General features: G+C 38.7%; 1 protein-coding gene and 1 long non-coding RNA gene across 6 annotated transcripts in view; one reads left to right on the forward strand and one right to left on the reverse strand.

The window, feature by feature from the left end:
* The window catches only part of POU2F1 (POU class 2 homeobox 1), a 187,918-nt gene that overhangs the window by 165,086 nt on the left and 2,993 nt on the right, over positions 1-19,839 (reverse strand). The window lies entirely within an intron of this gene.
* Positions 6,012-19,839, forward strand: part of LOC112648695 (uncharacterized) — a 71,988-nt gene continuing 58,160 nt past the window's right edge. The window contains exon 1 of the long non-coding RNA XR_003129218.3: positions 6,012-6,380. This is a non-coding gene — a long non-coding RNA (uncharacterized LOC112648695). The remainder of the gene's footprint in view (positions 6,381-19,839) is intronic.

Raw genomic sequence — 19,839 nt, forward strand, 5'->3', positions numbered from 1 at the left:
TTCCTCCTTTAAAGCAATAAAGTTACCAAGTATATTAAAAAAAACCTCATAAATTACTGCTAAATAATTGCCAGAATTCACTTAAACTCTATTCTTTCCCCTAACATGTTAATTTCCTCATTACCCCACCAAAAGGACACATCTGCCAATGTCTTCATCTTTCATTTTTTTAAAAGATTTATTTATTCATGAGAGACACACACAGAGAAAGGTGGGGCAGGGGGGCAGAGACACAGGCAGAGGGAGAAGTAGGCTCCATGCAGAGCCCGACGTGGGACTCGATCCTGGGTCTCCAGGATCAGGCCCTGGGCTGAAGGTGGCACTAAACTGCTGAGCCACCCCAGGCTGCCCCCATCTTTCATTTTTTATCTAACTGGAAGAAGGTTCTGGTTTTTGCAGCTGAGAATCTTAATCAGGGTTCAAACGCTTATACGCCTAACTGAACTGCCTATTCATACATTTTGACCGTTTTTTTTTTGTTTGTTTTTTTGTTTTGTTTTTTTTTATGATAGTCACAGAGAGAGAGAGAGGCAGAGACACAGGCAGAGGGAGAAGCAGGCTCCATGCACCGGGAGCCCGATGTGGGATTCGATCCCAGGTCTCCAGGATTGCGCCCTGGGCCAAAGGCAGGCGCCAAACCGCTGCGCCACCCAGGGATCCCTTTGACCGTTTTTCTATTGAGATATTTGTCATTTATTTTTGATGTCTAAGAGGATTTAATACATTAAGGAAAAATTAAATCTAACATATAGGCTACTGATATTTTCTCCCACATATTACATACCTTATTTATATCTGTACATTCTTTTGGTAGGCAGAACCTTATATATTTTACACAAATCTATCAAATCTTTTCATTCTATGAGTTGTGTGTCATGTCAAAAAGGCTTTCCATTCCTAAAATTAAATTAAAATTATCCCTCCTGTTGTCCTAGTGCTATTCTGAGTTTTTCTTTAAACATTCAAATCCTTAATATCTCCAGAACTCATTTTTGTGTATTACATAAGGTATGACCCTGACACACAATTTCTTCTTTCAGACAGCCAACTGTCCTAATACTACCTGGTTCCTATACCTATGTCAATTTCAATCATTCCATGCTCCTAAACTCTGGTTTAATGCTGACAAGAAACTTTCGTGTCTGCATCAAAGTGATCACTTTTCAAAGCATATTGTTGTTCAAGGGGCTACGTATTCTGCTTCAAGCATTCCCAGCACCTGCCAGACTGAAAATAAAAGGGAAAGGTGGAATGGGAGTATCAAATTTGACTACAATGCCAAAATATAACCATTAAGCCACCAGAGCAGTTAATTATGCATGTGTACACCTGTCATATGCATTAAAATTAATACCTAAACTGCTGCCTATGGGTAGCACTTTTAGATATACTCTTTTACTCTGGCAAAGCAGTGAAAACTATGCAAGCTATACATATTTATTATAACCGAGAGCTCACTATGCCTTAACAGCTTGACAAACAAGAACAACATGGGGAGTTGAGATTCACATATAATCCAAATATCAAATATCAACCTTTTCCCTTATTTATAACACCCTTTAAGCAGACTATTTAACTAAATTTTCTCTGTCCATGTTTTTAGAAGGCAGTGCCTGGATTAAGAATAGGAAAGGGAGGGACGCCTGGGTGGCTCAGTGATTGAGCCTTTGGCTCAGGTAGTGATCCCAGAGTCCTGGGATCCAGTGCCTTATCAGGCTCCTCATGGGGAGTCTGCTTCTCCCTCTGCCTGTGTGTCTGCCTCTCTGTCTCTCATGAATAAAAGAATAAAATCTTAAAAAAAAAAAAAAAAGAAAAGAAAAGAAAGAAAAAAGAAAAGAAAGAAAGAAAAAGAATAGGAAAGGGAAAACTAGAAAATTCCCAAAATTTTCAGGATGTGACCAGCACCGTTCAGGGTTAAATATACCTTAGCCGGCAGGAAAGGTATGTCTTGATCATCAGCATAATTAATTAATTTCCTTGGCCTTGACTAAGGAAGAGTCATTAAGCAACTCTTCTAATTATAATTTGGCTTCTCCTAAAGCAAGAATACATACTGCTGAATGGCCAACAATTCTAGTCCACCATGCAAATATACTTCTCATGTTAGGTTAACACAAACAAGCACTGTTTTCTTTTCTTTTTTCTTTTCTTTTCTTTTCTGAGAGAGAGTGTGCACACACAGAGGGGAAAGGGAGAGGGAAAGGAGCAGACTCCCTGCAGAGCAGGGAGCAGAGCAGGGAGCAGAGCAGGGAGCAGAGCAGGGAGCCCTATGAAGGGCGTGATCCCAGGATCCTGGAATCATGACCTGAACTGCAGGCAAATGCACAAGCATTGTTTCTATTTCCGTCCCATCCTGTATTTGGTTAGCAAGACTCAGTTCCTCTGAACCCAATTACCTGCAAGTATGGTAACAAAACTGAGTTTCAGAGAAGCAGGCCTGCCAATGAGCCTGCCAATGTAGTAATACCCTTTTTTTTTTTTTTAAGATTTTTATTTATTTATTCAGAGAGACACACAGAGAGAGAGGCAGAGACACAGGCAGAGAGAGAAGCAGGCCCCATGCAGAGAGCCCGACGTGAGACTGATCCAGGGTCTCCAGGATCACACCCTGGGCTGCAGGCGGCGCTAAACCGGTGCGCCACCAGGGCTGCCCTGAGAGGCCATGTGAGTAGCCAACTAGTCTTCCTGAACAAGACCATTTTCTCTCCCTACCTTCAATAATACGCACAATTTAAAAACCAGTGCAGGGATCCCTGGGTGGCGCAGCGGTTTGGCGCCTGCCTTTGGCCCAGGGCGCGATCCTGGAGACCCGCGGTCAAATCCCACGCCGGGCTCCCGGTGCATGGAGCCTGCTTCTCCCTCTCCCTGTATCTCTGCCTCTCCCTCTCTCTCTCTCTCTGTGACTATCATAAATAAATAAAAATTAAAAAAAAAAACAGTGCAGTTCAGTATTTTCAGTATTTATTCTGACAAAACTTCCTACTGCCATTACTCCTGAACTAATGTGAACACAGATATACTTACTCCTTGAACAAAAAGTTGAGAGAGGGAATATTTATAGAAGATTGACTAAGAATATGAATATAAGAATATCTCTATCATTCTAAATATTCCAAAACCTTTTCCTCTTTTAGCTCAGACTCTGTTCTGAATCATTCTCACCTCTCTACTGCATAAATGCCTTTACATGGGGTGATCTGTTTGATGTGTGGCCTATACAGGGGTGTTCCAAAGTCTGCTGGTGCATCCATCGTGGGCTACAATGAGGCTACTGCTCATTCCATAACAGGGAGTCCTGTTTTTGTTTTTTTTTTTAAGATTTTATTTATTTATTCATGACAGGCACACAGAGAGAGGCAAAGAAAAAGATAGAGAAGCAGGCTCCTCTCAGGGAGCCGAATGTGGGGCTCGATCCCAGAACTAGGATCATGCCCTGAGCCAGAGGTAGATGCTCAACCACTGAGCTACCCAGGCGTCCCAGGGAGTCCTGTTTATAGAGCCTCAAAGAAAAAATTCCCTTATGACCTTAGTGTCAAGGAATTGTGCTTTACTTTAAACAAAAGTGTATTTGCTTTTAAATGTTATGGACATAAATCGACCAGGTTTCTTCTTTTTTTTTTTGTACCACCTAATATGAACTTTAGAGAAATATTTATGCTCTACTGAAAGCAAATATTGGATTTTTATATTAAGCCTTGATTTTATTTTACATCTTTAGCTCGCATTTCTTGCTAGTTTATGAATCTTTATAAACCACCTTAAATTTGGGGGGAAGGGACAAAATAAAACAAATGGATAGTCGGCATTAATGCATCATAGGGACAATTTTCTTTTTAAATTTAAGGGGTTAGGAAAAAAAGAGTCATATGAGAAGTCAAAGGAGAAGAAGGATTTGGAGAATAGGATGTAGGGATTGAAAAAAATAAAACCCAGCCAACTCTCAATTAACTGGGGAAGAAGGGAAGAGAAATTAACAAGAGAAGAGGTACAGAGAAAAGATGAGGGACTATCTCAAATTATTTATATAAATTAGACAAAAGATAGTAAAAAAATGACTCTGTAAACTTAACCAAACCTACTGTATGGTTAAAGTTATATATGATATTTAGAAATCTTTATTATTCCACAGGAATCACTCAACATCATAAAAATAACAGTTACATTGATAAAGAAAAACATAGAAACTGCTTGACAAAATTGGCTAAAAGGGTACTACCTGTAAAAGCAAACAGACTGATGCCTCCAAGAACCCCAAGTTTGCTCAAAGGTTAAATCCCACTTAAATCTAGCACTGGAAAGACTGAGTCCTATTAAGTATGTCAAATCTAAATAAACTCCTAGACTGCCCAAACAGCATTATCTTTCCATTCCTCTATTATTCTTCCCTTCTCAAATATTTTTTTAAAAATATATTTTTTTATTTATTCATGAGAGACACACAGACTGAGAGAGAGGCAGAGGGAGCGGAGCAGGCTCCACACAGGGAGCCCGATGTGGGACTCATACGGGGACTCCAGGATCACGTCTTGGGCTGAAGGCAGGCAAAGCCACTGAGCCACCTAGGCATCCTCCCTCTCAAATATTTGATAAAAAAAATCAAAATGTCTTATGAGCACACAGAGTAAAAAATTATACTCACTCAAGTTGCCTGTGCTAAAAGGAACATTTTGTACAAGGGTGAGATAGGATTCTGCTTTCCATGATTACAGTGCTACAGCTGATCAGTCCCTCCTAGACTTCAATTCTCCCCTCTCTATGACTGACAGCTAAGAGATGGCTAGAAAAAGAAAGTATCTGACTACCAAGGTGATAAATACAGCTAGCATTTATTGGTTACCATGCAGGGGTCAATGAGAGATCGTTTAGATTTTTCTGCTGATCATTTCTTATTCTTTCAAACATGCAGTATTCCTTTTATTTATTTATTTTTAAGGATTTTATTTATTTATTCATGAGAGACACAGAGAGAGAGGCAGAGATGCAGGGAGAGGGAGAAGCAGGCTCCCTGCAAGGAGCCCAACGCAGACTCGATCCTTGGTCTCCAGGATCAGGCCCCAGGTTGAAGGCAGGGCTAAATCGCTGAGCCACCGGGGATGCCCCAGTATTTCTTTTAAACAATGGTTAGTCTGCATACCCTGCTTCCAGATTAGTAAAATTTGGCTGTCTGTCACTGAAGCTCTGTTAAGTAGAAGGGAAATTAGCCACAGATCCAGGGAAAGAGGGCAAATGTGTAACAGTCACAGATAAGAGAACCTTGGCACATGGAATACTCCATAAAGATAAGCACTATGGCCATTACAATCACAAACTTAGAACAGTGCCTTGAAAACTGTAAACATTCAGTAAATATATGCTATGCATAAACTTGCTAAATAAAATGAATCATTCTGTAGAGTACTACAAAGAGACTAAATAACTAGCCCATTGGCCCACAGCCAGTAAATGGCAAAGCCAAGATTCCAACCCAAATCTGTCCGGTTCCAGAGACAGAGCTCCTTTCACTTCCTTATGGCGGGAGATCAATATACCAAGGATCGATGGGAGAGTACTCAAAGGCACAAGATAAACATGCTAGATCTCCCTGGAAAGTAAATTTACTCAAAGTTGAATAATTTTAAATATTTGATATATAAAACAAACACCAATGCATTACAAAAGAGAATAAAGAATTCATAATTACTATTTTTAGTTATATGGGCCACGAAATTTTTGTGATAGCCCCAGGCTCTCTTAAAGATACAAGTTCATTATCCTCTTCCACTAGAAGTACGGTAATCAAAGAAAATCTGAAAATCAAAACATCACTCCATCAATACTTGTTGACCCCTCCAGGCTGACAGCAGCCATCAGCTGAAAACGATGCCAAGATGGGAGCTTCCAAGTGCGCGCAAGAGCTGCCAGAGGTTCGGGGGTGCGGCCAGGGCGCGCGGGGAAGCGGGGAGGGGAGGCGGGGCTCCTACGCTCCCGGCCCCGCCCACCCCGCAAGGCCCGCTCCTAAGGCACCACCCACCCCAGGCCTGCCAGCGGGGGTGTAAACCAGTTCAAGGCGGCTTGAAGCCTTCGGGCTTGCCCAGGAGCAAGCTGGACCCCGCTATGCAACTCTCAGAGTCCCCAGTTCTTACTGGGTTGGTGAGGATTCCGCGGGCAAGATCTCAGTGGCTATCCTCATTGGTCCACTCCGTAAAGCTATCAGAGGAACTCCTGCCACCCAGTGCCTCACCACACCAGTCCACAGCAAGCACAAGGAGACGTGAGGGCTGGCATGTGCAACCCGCCAAGGCCGTGGCCATGAAAAGGGCTACAAGTTCCACTGCACCGTTGCTGGTTCCCGCCGTGCAGCTTGGAGAAGACCAATGCTCTTCAGCTCCACCGTAATATAGGTAATGTCTGTAAAATTCTTACCTAAGAAAGCAGTCATATCTGCTTAAGTGTTCTCTGTTAAAACTAGTTGTCTACATTGTCAAATATGAAAAGTTAAACTGCAATAGTTCTAGAAGACTATAAAGTGATGGTGTTGTTTCTTCTGTCTTTATCTTATTAGGAGTTTATGTATGTCAGTGTTTAAAATGCTGTTTGGTCTAACAGGTGTAAAATTAATTCTGTAAAAGCAGAGAACAAATAAATAAACATCCCTGTTAAGCACCAAATACTCAGCAAGCATATGTTAAATGTCAGGGATAAAATGCAGTCCTTAACCACACAGAGCTTAAGCTATTCTGAAAAAGAGAAAAAAGTTAACCTGTAATTAAAAGCGCTAAGATAGATGGCTAAATAGGATTTACAGAAACAGAAAAGGTCACTAACTCTGACTCGGACTTTGAGTCTGGGAGAAATGGGGAAGGCAGTAGAAGTTGAGTTCCCAACAGGTGACCCAATCTCTCCTCTCATCCCTAAACTACTTCTCAAGACAGATAAGAATTAATTAGATGGAAGAAGGGGGAGGTACTTACTCATAGAAAGAGAATATTTAAGTTATAAATTTTCAGGAAAACCACAAATATTCTGAAAGGCTAGAACCACTGCAATATGAAAGAAAAATATTTTAAAAGATGCAAACTTACGATAGATATATGAAAATGTTGATAAATATTTTTCATCTATCAACATAGCAATAATTTAAAAGAACTTACAGAGAAACTGACACTATTAAATACTGTAGATAAAATATATATTGTAGATAGGTAAAAATATACAATGACAAAATGTAAAATTCTTACAGGTGTAATTTTTTTATCCTACAATTTTTATTCTTAATTTATATATAAAAAAAAAATACACTATTGGGACATGCCTGGCTGGCTCAGTGAGTGGACCATGCACCTCCATCTTGGGGTTGTGAATTAGAGACCCATGTTGGGTGTAGAGATTACTTAAAAATAAAATCTTTAGAAAAACCCAGTAGTATAGAGGAATGCTTGTAACTATGGGGAAAAATCTAACACATCAAAAGGGATCAAGTAAATTTAAATTAGTTCATCCACCCATACAATAAAGTACTATGCAAGCATTCAGAAGGATGAGGTGAGACGTGGAAGAATATTTATGAACAACTGTTAAATTAAAAAAAGGCAGGTTAGGGGGTACCTGGGTGGCTCAGTCAGTTGAGTTTCAGACTCCTGATTTTGGCTCAGGGCTCGGATCATGAATTTAGGATCTTAGGGTCCTGGGACCACACCCTACAAGTCAGGGCTCCCCAATCAGTGGGGAATCTGCTTGTTTCTCTTCCTTTCCCTATGCCCCTCCCCCTCCTCTCTCTAAAATGAATAAATAAAATCTTAAGAAAAACTGAAACTTGTAGCCATGTCAGTATTTTCTAGTTTATAAGACAAGGTAAAAAATTGCTCCTCTGCTAAGATTCATTGGGCCTTTCTGTTTAACCTAAGAATCACCCTTGATCAGCTACGGCCACCCTGAGTCATAATTCAACAATTAATTTATCATTTGTTACTTATGCCACTAGAAGTTACTCAACTAAATAAAGTTCAGAGATCTTTAAAAGAAAAAGGAGGAGGAAAAAAAGTTAGCCTTGAAATTACCCAAAGGTTACACTTGGCAAATAAAAAAAGTTTACCTGAAAAAATCCTGAATAGGAAGCCTTGCAAAAATTTAAGAAACGGGGATGGAGGCAAATTATGTAACAGGTGTACTAGGATTCCTTTTTAAAATTAAATGTACATACATGAGGAGTCAGACACATCTGTGGTGTAAGTGTGGATATGTGTAGGCACTATGCACCAATGGGTATGTGTCTACACATACTCACAAGTACATTCCAGAAAGGGGTTCAGTAATTAAACCAACATCATAGGGGATCCCTGGGTGGCTCAGCGGTTTAGCGCCTGCCTTTGGCCCAGGGCGCGATCCTGGAGTCCCAGGATCGAGTCCTGCATCGGGCTCCCAGCATGGAGCCTGCTTCTCCCTCCTCCTGTGTGTCTCTGCCTCGCTCTCGCTCTCTCTCTCTCTCTCTCTATCATAAATAAATAAATAAATCTTTAAAAAAAAATAAACCAACATTATATTGGTTGTTATAGCATTATATAACTGATAAGACATGATTCCAGCATCATGAGCGGGCAGTGGCTCTGACACTAGAGTCTAAGTCCCTGAAAACACAACATGATTTCTTCCAGCAATATGCATTATTAATTCATCTTCCCAGGCTATAGTGATGTTTACAGTATCTAACATCAAAGGATTCTCACCAATTCCCTTCTAACTGATTGGTGTATGAGTGTGTGTGTGTGTGTGTGTGTGTGTGTGTATTAGTCTCCTAATATTTAGTCTCCCTAAATAGCATTCTTGGCTGACTGTGTAAGAAAATACTAGATGACTGGAGGGGAGTAGCTCTCAACAAGGTAGTGTAAAGAAAAATATTTCAGACAAGAACAGTATAACAACTAAACTGGGTGACACTGAGCAAGACTAAATAGGGTATATATGATAGAGAACACCAATACTATTAAATGACTAACTTATAAGAAATAATATTCAACTGCCATGTTTCCTCAACTGAAAGCTACACCTCTAGTTTATTTTTATATTTTTTAAATTTTATTTATTTACTCATGAGAGACACACAGAGAGAGGCAGAGACATAGGCAGAGGGAGAAGCAGGCTCCCTGCAAGGAGCCCTATGTGGGACTTGATCCTGGACTCTGGGATCACACCCAGAGCCAAAGACAGACACTCAACTGCTGAGCCACCCAGGTGTCCCTACACCTCTGGTTTAATAACAGTTTGGTAAGGGGTAAAGGGAAAGGGAAACAAATGCATAGTATATTTGCCTATATATCAATTTTAAGTTAGAACTCATTAAACATTAAAATATTTTATTTATTTATTTATTTATATTTTCTTCCAAGATTTTATTTAAATTCAAGTTAGTTAACATACAGTGTAGAACTAGTTTCAGGGGTAAAATTCAGGGATTCATCACTTACATATAACACCCAGTGCTCATCATAACAAGTGCCCTCCTTAATTCCCATCACCCACTTAGTCCATCCCCCCCACCTCCCCTCCAGCAACCTTCAATTTGTTTTCTCTAGTCAATAGTCTCTTACAGTTTGCCTCCCTCTCTGTAGAATATTTTAAACACATGTTAATCAAAATAATACAAAACAGAGTAAGTCCTAATTTCCTATGTAGCATACTGGGTCATGAAAAAATAGAAAATAAACGATGCCCCAAATAAAAATTATCTAATTGTTAACAACTGCAACTTCAGTTTTAAATACAATTCTTTTTTTTTAATTTTTTTATTTTTTTGTTTATTTGAGAGAGAGCAAGAGAAAGAGAGCACAAAGCAGGGGAAGGGAAAGCAGGGGAAGGGGCAGAAGCTCTGAGAGAGGGAAGCAGGCTCCCCGCTGAGCAGGCAGCTGATGTGGGGCTAAATCCCAGAAGCCTGGGATCATGACTTGAGCTGAAGGCAGATATTTAACCAACTGAGCCACCCAGGCACCCCTTAGATATAATTCTTAACAGAAATCCAAAATGTTCAGGATTTATGGGTTATCAGATTCAGCAATGTGTACACAAATAGTTTCAAAATATTTTCTTTAAAGATTCTATTTATTATCTGAGAGAGAGAGAGAGAGAGAGAACAGTGGGAAGAGCAGAGGGACAAGCAGACTCTGCTGAACACGAACCTGGATGCCCTGAGATCATGACCTGAGCCGAAACCAAGAGATGGACACTTAACCAACTGAGCCACTCAGGCACCCTGCAAGATATTTTTATAATCAACATCTGGAGATACCTGAAAGATAGGTTAACAATAGAGGCAGTAATCAGTTGTCCACCTCTCCAAATTGCAAATAGAGATGAATATACAATTGGTTCTAGACCACACAGTTTGGGCATGGGAGCTTTAAGTGCTCTAAGGATAAACTCAGAAGTAATAGCTGCTACATACTTCTCATCCAAGTGGCCTGAAACAGAATTTAATGGTTAAGAGCATGATAATTCTCTTAATTGCTACTGCCACAATCAAAATAGGCCAGAGACCTAGATGTGCCACTTAGCCTCTTTTAACCACAGTTTTCTCACGTGAAAGATATGGATAACAACTGCACATAACCTCATGGGGTCATTGTCAAGATTAATACAAAAATGCATGTCAAGCATTTTGTAACTGGCTCAAAGGCTTGGTAAATGTTATTTATTATTGTCACTGGAAATCAATACATTTGGTGGAGGGTATGGAGTCTCTTCCACAGATTTTGCCTGTATATTTAGCCATTAAAAAGGACAAAGATCATAAAAATAGCCTTATAATAAAATCATCATCACCTCTTTAGCTAAATCTGGACTAGACAGGCCCAACTTGAGTTCCTTGAAAGTGCTATGCTTTCCACGAGTTTCAAGAGTAATGTACTATACTGTTCCCTTTGCCTAGAACATTTGCAATCCTACTTCCTATTCAGTCTTGGACTGATTAACTTTGTCATCCTTCATGTCTCAGTATAAACATCACTTGCTTAGGGAGCCCGTCCCAAATCCTCTTGTCCAGATTAGGTGTCCCTATCTTTAAGTTGATGACCCTATCTTATTCAGAGTACCCCGGATTTCCATGTTTTACTCAGTTAAGTAGGAACAGTGTTATTTAATGTATGACTTGCCCAACAGATTGTAAGCTTTGAATGCAAAAACCATATCCATCCTTCTCACTATTCTATCTCCAGTGTTGGGTACATGGCAAGGAATAAAGAAGTTCTATAAATACTTACTGAATTAAATGAATGCAGAAGGACCAGTCAGGTTGGTTAATTATAATCCAGTTCATGCTCACATTGAAAACTATTACAGTTTCTGATAAGCTTACTGTCTTTATTCATTCACACTGTAGTAAGATGTTTCAAAACTTAGTTCCACCTTTCTGGACTACCCATCTCATGATTTAGCTCTGTTGCTAAGATAGGATCATGTCTATCATGCTCTATATTTTTAATATATTTATTAAAATGGTATTCAGATGAAAGCCAAGCTATTCAAAGTATCTGTTTACTGGCCTTCACCCAAGAAATATTACGAACTCTGTAGCTTAAAAAGCAAAAAAAAAAAAAAAAAAAAAAGTATGAAGACAATCTACAATATATCCGTGAGAATCCTATGGGCCAGAAAAGTGAAGCATCATCAGAAAGCTACACAGTGCTACAAACAGAATAAGGACCTAGGTTTACTAGTTCTGTTTGTCTTTCCACAGTAGAGCCACTTTAGTATATCAAGAATCACTGTTCAAAATAGTCTAAGCAATAGTCTTGAAATGAAACTATCCTAATTTAAATTATCCTAATCATTCAATGCTACTAATTTATAAAACTTTTTTTTTTTTTAAAGATTGTATTTATTTAAGAGAGAATGCGTGTGAGAGCAGGATGGGGGAGGGACAGAGAGGGACATAGACTCCCCACTGAGCAGGGAGCCAGAAGTGGGGCTCCATCCCAGGACCCTGAGATCATGACCTGAACCGAAGGCAGATGCTTAACTGACTGAGCCACCCACGCGCCCCATTTGTAAAGCTTTTTTAAACTGTGGATGGCCATACCTCTACTGTATTAGGAACTCTGGAGGAAAGGCCTATGCCTTTGCATGCTGAGAAAGTTCCAAGGGTGATTCTTATCCCAACAAAGACTAAGAACCCTAATTTAATCAATCAAACATTATCTGCTAAATGTCTATTCTGTCCTTAGCAGTGTGTTCTTGCTCTCAAGAACACACTTGCTCTCCTCTTAGAGGAGAAAAGATTTACTTATATAACTCAATTAGAGAAGAAAATAAGACTGTGTATAATGAAGTGCTGAATTAGCTAAATGAACACAAATTAAGTGCTAAACTCAGAGAAACTAGGACAGTAGCATAGGCTTGAGAGATCAGCTATTTTTGGAGACAGAATAACAGATAGGTCCTTTATGATAAACAAGAACAACAGCTTTCCAACAGTGCTCAGCAGGAGTCTGTAAGAATCCTGTGGAAGTGCCTTAGGGGCCACAATGATAAGAGAGAGAGGATGCTTTTCTGGCCCTGACAACCATTTCCATTGGAACAAGTCCACTCTTAGCTTTCATATAGTAAGCTTCGGCCTAAACTTCATTTTATTATTCTTTTAAGATTTTTTTTTTTTCATTAGAGGCAGAGACATAGTCAGAGGAAGAAACAGGCTCCCTGTGGGGAGCCCAATGCGGGACTCATCCCAGGACCCTGGGATCACAGGACCCGGGGATCACACCCCGAGCCAAAGGCAGATGCTCAACCACTGAGCCACCCAGGGGTCTAAACTTCATTTTAAAAAGAACTCTAAGATAGATAGATGATAGATAAATAGATAGATAGATAAATAGATAGATAGGAACTACAAAAAAAACCCAAAACACTCAAATGGCTTTTAAGTGTAAAAACTCTTATTTACAAATATGAAGAAAAGCGGGGGGGGGGGGGGGGGGGGGGGGGGGGGCATCAGTGAAGTAACTTATCCCAAAATCACAAAGCTAATTAGTGATCTAGAACCCAGGTCTCTCAACTCACTATACCATGTCACACACTATGACATTCCCAAGGAGGGGACAATGTGAGCAGAGGTTCTCACAAAGAATCCCAGATGCCAGCCTGACCAAAACATCAGGTTTACTTTCAAACTGGGATTAGACTGTGGAGCAGGATGGGTAGGTGATGGGAAAGGAGGTTGAAAGAGCCCAAATAAGCATCAGAACAAAATATAGCAACCTTCCCTGAACAGCTCTTCAACACAAAATTTTAAGTAGATTTTTAAAAAATGACAACCTGGGATCCCTGGGTGGCGCAGCGGTTTGGCGCCTGCCTTTGGCCCAGGGCGCGATCCTGGAGACCCGGGATCGAATCCCACGTCGGGCTCCCAGTGCATGGAGCCTGCTTCTCCCTCTGCCTGTGTCTCTGCCTCTCTCTCTCTCTCTCTGCGACTATCATAAATAAATAAAAAATTTAAAAAAATAAAAAAATAAAAAAAATAAAAAATGACAACCTGATAAAAGCAGCTGTGTGGCGGATCTATAAGGGGACTTCCTGGGTGGAAGTGTTGAGTCAGGCTCTATAAGGAAGTAGCATAAGATAAGGATGCACAGGCAGGGATGGGGACTAGATAGCAGAATACCTTCAAAGTTTATGTTTGCTACAATGCAACACCACCACCATGTAAAACTTTCAGGAGTAGCAGGGAGTATACTCCCTCTTGCAAGGTGCTGGCTGCACAAGGAAATGTACAACCTGCAGTAAGGTGCCCCACAGAATCAATCTAAAGCTACGCTTCTCCTTCACTACAGCAACAATACAAGTAATGAAATTGCTGATTTTACTCTTGTGCTCCTGTAAGAAAAACTATTACAGTGCTTTAAAAATACTTCTGTTATCAATTTGTTACTCCCCACAGCATCACTCTAACACTGGTATTATCACCATCTTACTGTTGAAACAACCACAGAAGTCAGTGGCAAAGTCAAAATGAGATGTCTAGTATTTACAATGCTCCGACTCAATCCATACACACACATTTGTGGTATGAGCACAAATCTCAATCCTAATATTTGTATGTTTATCACACATTTACTTCAGTAAAACTGTTCTGATCTTCACAATGAGTTTATAACCTAATATCCACCCAATCATGTCTCAAATGACATTTCCAAAATTGAATTCATTGCCTATTCTCCAAAGAGCTCCCCCTTCCAACCTCCCTACTTCCTTTCATTTGGCACTGTCCTAGAAATAGAAGTCCAAAACCTTAGCATCCCACCTTGACTCTAATTAGCTGCGTTTTAAACACTTAAAATTCAGGGCTCTGATCATGGCTAGTCCAGAAAAAAAAAAAAAAAAAAAATTCAATGGCTCCGTACTGCCTACGCAAAAGAAATCCAAACTTCTACACCACCAATACAGAGCATTCAGAGCTCTCCAGAACAGAGTCCCAAACTACCTTCCACCACACCCCACTGTATAGCCTATGTAAGAACTAACCTGGAAGTCCTGCTGTTCCCCAAATATACTTTGTGCTTACTGAGCACGTGACCTTGGGAAATCACTTAATCTAGGCTTTATTTTACTCAACTATAAAATGGGCATAATACTTGCCTGAAAGGAACAACTAAGGTAATGAAAATGAGAGTGCTGCTATAAACTTTAAAGTACTATAAAAATACAGACATTATCATTATGTCATGGTGATGGTAATTTTATTTACACCAGCCTTGCTCCAGAAAGGATATAAAGGCAGCCCACATAAAACATAGAATAACAAGACTTTCAAGATAGAAGCAATAAAAGAAATATAAAACAAAAGGTGTAAGGACATGAAATGGAAATGGGAATGAGGAGGCTAAGAAAAATGCATACCATAATTCCTATCTCATCTTTCAGGTTAATAATGTGGTCTAAACACTACAGTTTGAGTAAAAGGAAACTAAGACAATAAGACAATCCAATGTCCAGAGACTAAAAACAAAACGATTGGTCAGAAATAAAACAGTTCCTGACAAGAAAAAAAAAAAAAAAACCTGACAAGAATTTTTCCCAAAGGTTCCTATTCCACGTGATTAACTGGACATCTTCAGCATATTTATCATGGATTCTCCATTTTATTACATTATTATTAGACTGAAAGTCTGTCGAGGTCAGGTAACTGTCCTGTTTGTAGCTCTAACAGTGTTTAAAGCAATTAGTCAACAAACCACATGCCTCAATTTTTATTATACTGGTTTCCATGGATCCAGTCTCTGCTTCCTATTTCCAACCATCTTGTACACCACCATATTAATCCTAAAATATCACTTTTATCACAGAATTCCTTACTTCAAAAACCTTCAAAAGACTCCCTGCACATAGAACAATTGCCTCATTCTTTATCTACAGCCCTGAACTTTTCCCCAGCAATGTGCTTCCCTGTCTTCCCATTCCTCCAAATTCTTTTAGCCTTTTTAAGCTCAGCTTTAAGACTCATCTTCTACTTAACGTCTTCTTTGGCAGCAGTGAGGTAGAGAGAGGGGAGAGATTGGAGGTGTGGGTAGGAGGAGTCTAGAAAGTCAGATGTCTTGTATTCTGACGGCTAACTCAACAGTTAAGAAACTGAGGGCAAGACACTAAACCACTGTGAGAGCATTTCCTCATTTATAAAGGCTTTAAGATAGATGGTATCTACATTACCTTCCAGCTATAACGGCTCTAGGATGCTTTGGTTCCTACAAATTTGGACACACTTTGATCTCTACTCTGATCGTTATTATCTGCTATATATTTTAATATGTAATTACATACATTGTTTTTAAATTTTCCCTGCTAAGAAAACATACCAACTGCTCCACAGCAGTCTTAGATTTCCCTTGTTATCTCCAAAAACAACTGGCATAAGACCAGGTACACAGCAGATAAATAGCTTTTGTAAGCGATGAAGTAAGTATCTTTAAAAGCTTGATTATAATATACTTCCTTGCTGCAGTATGAATCAGCAAAAAAAGGACTTTTTTTTTCATTAAGCAGACCATTAAAATAAGTGTACTAAACAAGAAAACAGGTAAGTCACTTTTTTTCTAAAAAAGTAAATTTACTCCGTAAGTTACAACACCAGTCAGTACAACTCCATTATTTAAGGTGATCACGTTAAACAAAAACATAATGTTCACTTCACTTCCCAGCCATTTTTGTTTATATCTTCTTTTTCTTCTTTTTTTAAGATTTTATTTATTTATTCATGAGAGACAGAGAGAGAGAGAGAGAGAGAGACAGGCAGAGGGAGAAGCAGGCTCCATGCAGGGAGCCTGATGCAGGACTCGATCTCGTGACTCCAGGATCACGCCCTGGGCTAAAGGCAGGCGCTAAACTGCTGAGCCACCGAGGGATCCCCGTGTTTATATCTTCTATTGCAAAGAGAAAGCTGACTAGTCCAAAAAAAAAAAAAAAGAAACAAAACAAAAAACCTACATAGGTTTTATTATTTTTCTGATTTAACTTTATCCACTATTGTGATTCCAACATAAAAACCAATAAAGTTACAGAGAATTATGAAATAAATCATGTGACAAATTAAACTGTACTTGTAATGACTTTCAACATTGTAGATTAAGTAAAGCTACTTACTACCAATACTCATATTGAGCTTAGTTTTGTGCTTTTTACATTGTCTTTTTTTTTTTTTTTTAATTAATTTTATGTATCCTTTTCTGGATGAATATCCAGTTTCCTGGACTGTACTTTAAAAAAAAAAAATCTGGGCAGCCCGAGTGGCTCAGCGGTTTAGCACTGCCTTCAGTCCAGGGTGTGATCCTGGAGACCCAGGATCGAGTCTCACATCGGGTTCCCTGCATGCAGCCTGCTTCTCCCTCTGCCTGTGTCTCTGCCTCTCTCTCTCTCTCTCTGTCTCTATGAATAAATAAATAAATTTTTTTTAAAAATCTGATAAATCTAGAGGTCTACTGATTCTTCTTTTGCTCAGTGCTAGTCTTGTCAGCAAAATCTAGGTAACAGTGAAGACTTGGTATTTGTGAAAAACAAAATCCCAAAGAAGCTATATGAGCCACTGACAAACAAGATAACCTATCAAATGCTCAGTAACAAACACCCTCTAGTAAAAACACATAGCACTCTCTAAACTATATGCACACTATGTAAAGAGCTTCTTTATAGCAGTCTCTGAAATACAAGATAATTCTCATATTCCAAATTCTAAATATACTGTAAGTGGATCAGAAAGTCAGGCAATGGCTCCACTCATGCTATTTTTTTTTCCTTGCTATTAGTGCTGAAAGAGTTTATAAGGGCTCACAGCCAGTTTAGAACATAGAAACATTTCAGTACAAAATAAAACAGATTTATTACTAAAAAGAAATAGAGGGGGGAGTCTGGGAAGATGGCAAAGAAAGAGCACCCTAAGCTTGCCTCTTTCCATGGATACAATTAGATAACACTCACATCAGTGTAAATAACCTAAGAAGAAATATAAATCTGCAAAGTTATTATCTTTATTCACAAAATGTGTTTATATCTTCTATTGCAAAGAAGATATTTGCAAAATGTCAATAATGTGCAAAATGTCACAAAATGTCAATAATGTGCAAAAATGTTGAGCAAAAGATGGATAAGGAACCTGCTATTCTCTATGATCTGTAATCATTACCTCTTTCAACCCTGATTCCCCTCAAAAAGATTTATCTTATTTAAGCAATACAATAAAAAAATTAAGCAAAACTCCTGCCCAGTTTCTTAAAAGAGAAGAGGAGGAGGAAAAATTCATGCAGAAAGGATACAGAAACTCAAGTAAGACAAATGTATAATAATCAAATCTACACTGTAATACCTAACACTGGATTTCCTTGAAGAAATAAGTAATAAGCATGTTTGCTCAGGTATTTAACATTAAAAGAAAAAACAAATAAGAACAAAGTGACCCAAAAGGAGCATGTTTTGTCTGTGACTTGTTCCATTCAGTAAACAATAATTATTTAGATAGTTCTAAACATAATCACTTCCATTGGGAAAACACATCCTGCTTAAAATTGCGCTTTCATAATAAGTATTTACTAATCACAAAAACTGTAGTTGAGCAAATACTGTTGTATAAAAGCAAGTTAATGAGTCATGTACCAGTATTTTCAAAGAAAATTATTTCTAATAGTGCATGAAAGACTTATATGCAAAGACTAGACCTGTGGGTTTTCAACATAAAAAACAAAGCAAAAACACCCATTAATAATAAGGCAATCACCCCTACACAATATCATAGTCTTCCTAGGACTAGGAAACATACTCATGAAAGTGAGTGACCAATTTTAAAAACAACTTAAACATACACACACAACTAAATCCAAGATGAAATAATTCAGATTCGAGAAACTTCAAATAGTTCATTTTTAGTGCAAAATACTTATGAAAGATAACCTTCAAATTTCCAGTTCTGTCGTTATAGAAGCACTGGCCTAAGATATTCAGGGCTCGTTTAAACATCTTTGGTGGCTTGATAACAGCAATTTAACATTCTGAGCCCTAAACTTATTCCAAAATCCAGTGACCAGATGAATATAGTAGATTAACAATTACTGCAATCGAGGCAACAATAAATAAAACATGTTTTATTTCTTCTGCTTTATGATGCAGAGAATAATACATTTTAAAACATGACAGAATACTATACAATTTAAACCTGAATAGTCACTTTGTTTTCCTTTGACTACTGGGGTTTTCGACAATGACAAAATGAAAGGAATCAAATTAGTTTGGGAAAGATGTTAAAAATTACTTTACAATAATAGCTTGGAGGCAGAATGGTCCTTTCAGATATTAAAAACATTTGGTCGGCTGTCGCGTGAATTTTCAAGACCTGGACTCAAAGTACCATTATAATTAACAGGTGGGGCAAGTTAAGAAGGAAGCAACAGTGGGTCTTCTGAAAACTTGTGAGAAGCTGCCTGACAGACACATAAGGAGACAGGCCGATTATAAACTTACTAAGGCTCAACAGTAATCTAAAATTCTGTATCAAGCTTGAAAGGGCTAAAAAGCACAGCATCCTACCGCATTCCCAGGGCGTTTTATTCAGCACTTCAAGATAAACTGGTAAAAACTACGATGAAAAATGTCTAAAAGAAGTCTTCTATGTCAGAAATCATAGGTGGAAGCACTACCTCACAATGTAATTCTAAAAATTACTTATCAAAATAAACAAATTTGTCCAGACTAAAGACAAATTCAAAAATAATTTTGAATTATTTTTTAAAAACCTGTTTGCAAACCAAATACTTTCTTCTAAGTATCTACCTTATTTGAAACATTGTAATTTCAATCTAAAAACATACAGCCTTCATTCTCTTCAACTTCACTTTACTCACTGAAATAGGTTCTAAGGCAAATGATCTCTCCTTCTTTAGCCTGGCAGCTTCTTACTTGAGTTTGGGAGGTCACAAAGAACAGCTCTAAAATAAGCATTTATATTGATCCACTTCCATGATTATACTTACTTAAAACCCATGGTCTCCTTCTGAGAATTTGAGGGGGTGAATTTTTACAAAGCATAGAATGCCAACCAAAATAGGAGGCCAGTTAACAGTACTCATCCTTTCCTCTATTACAAAAATTCTAACAGTGGAATTTTGTTTATAAAATGCAGCGTACATTTTATCATCCTGGATAAAATATCTACAGCCTCGGTAGTGGTTAAATTGCAGCTATAAAGGAAATTGTCCCGAGATAAATGGTTTCCCTATGAGAAGGTTTCACTGCTACACTTCACCTCAGGACAATAAATCAAATTAACTGCACCTTGTCCTCAGTCCAATGACATCATCAGTTTGACCACATCTTGGGAATCGGGTGCAAAAACATATGCTA

The sequence above is a fragment of the Canis lupus genome, chromosome 7 (genome assembly GCF_003254725.2).
Source record: "Canis lupus dingo isolate Sandy chromosome 7, ASM325472v2, whole genome shotgun sequence".
NCBI classification, from domain to species: domain Eukaryota; kingdom Metazoa; phylum Chordata; class Mammalia; order Carnivora; family Canidae; genus Canis; species Canis lupus.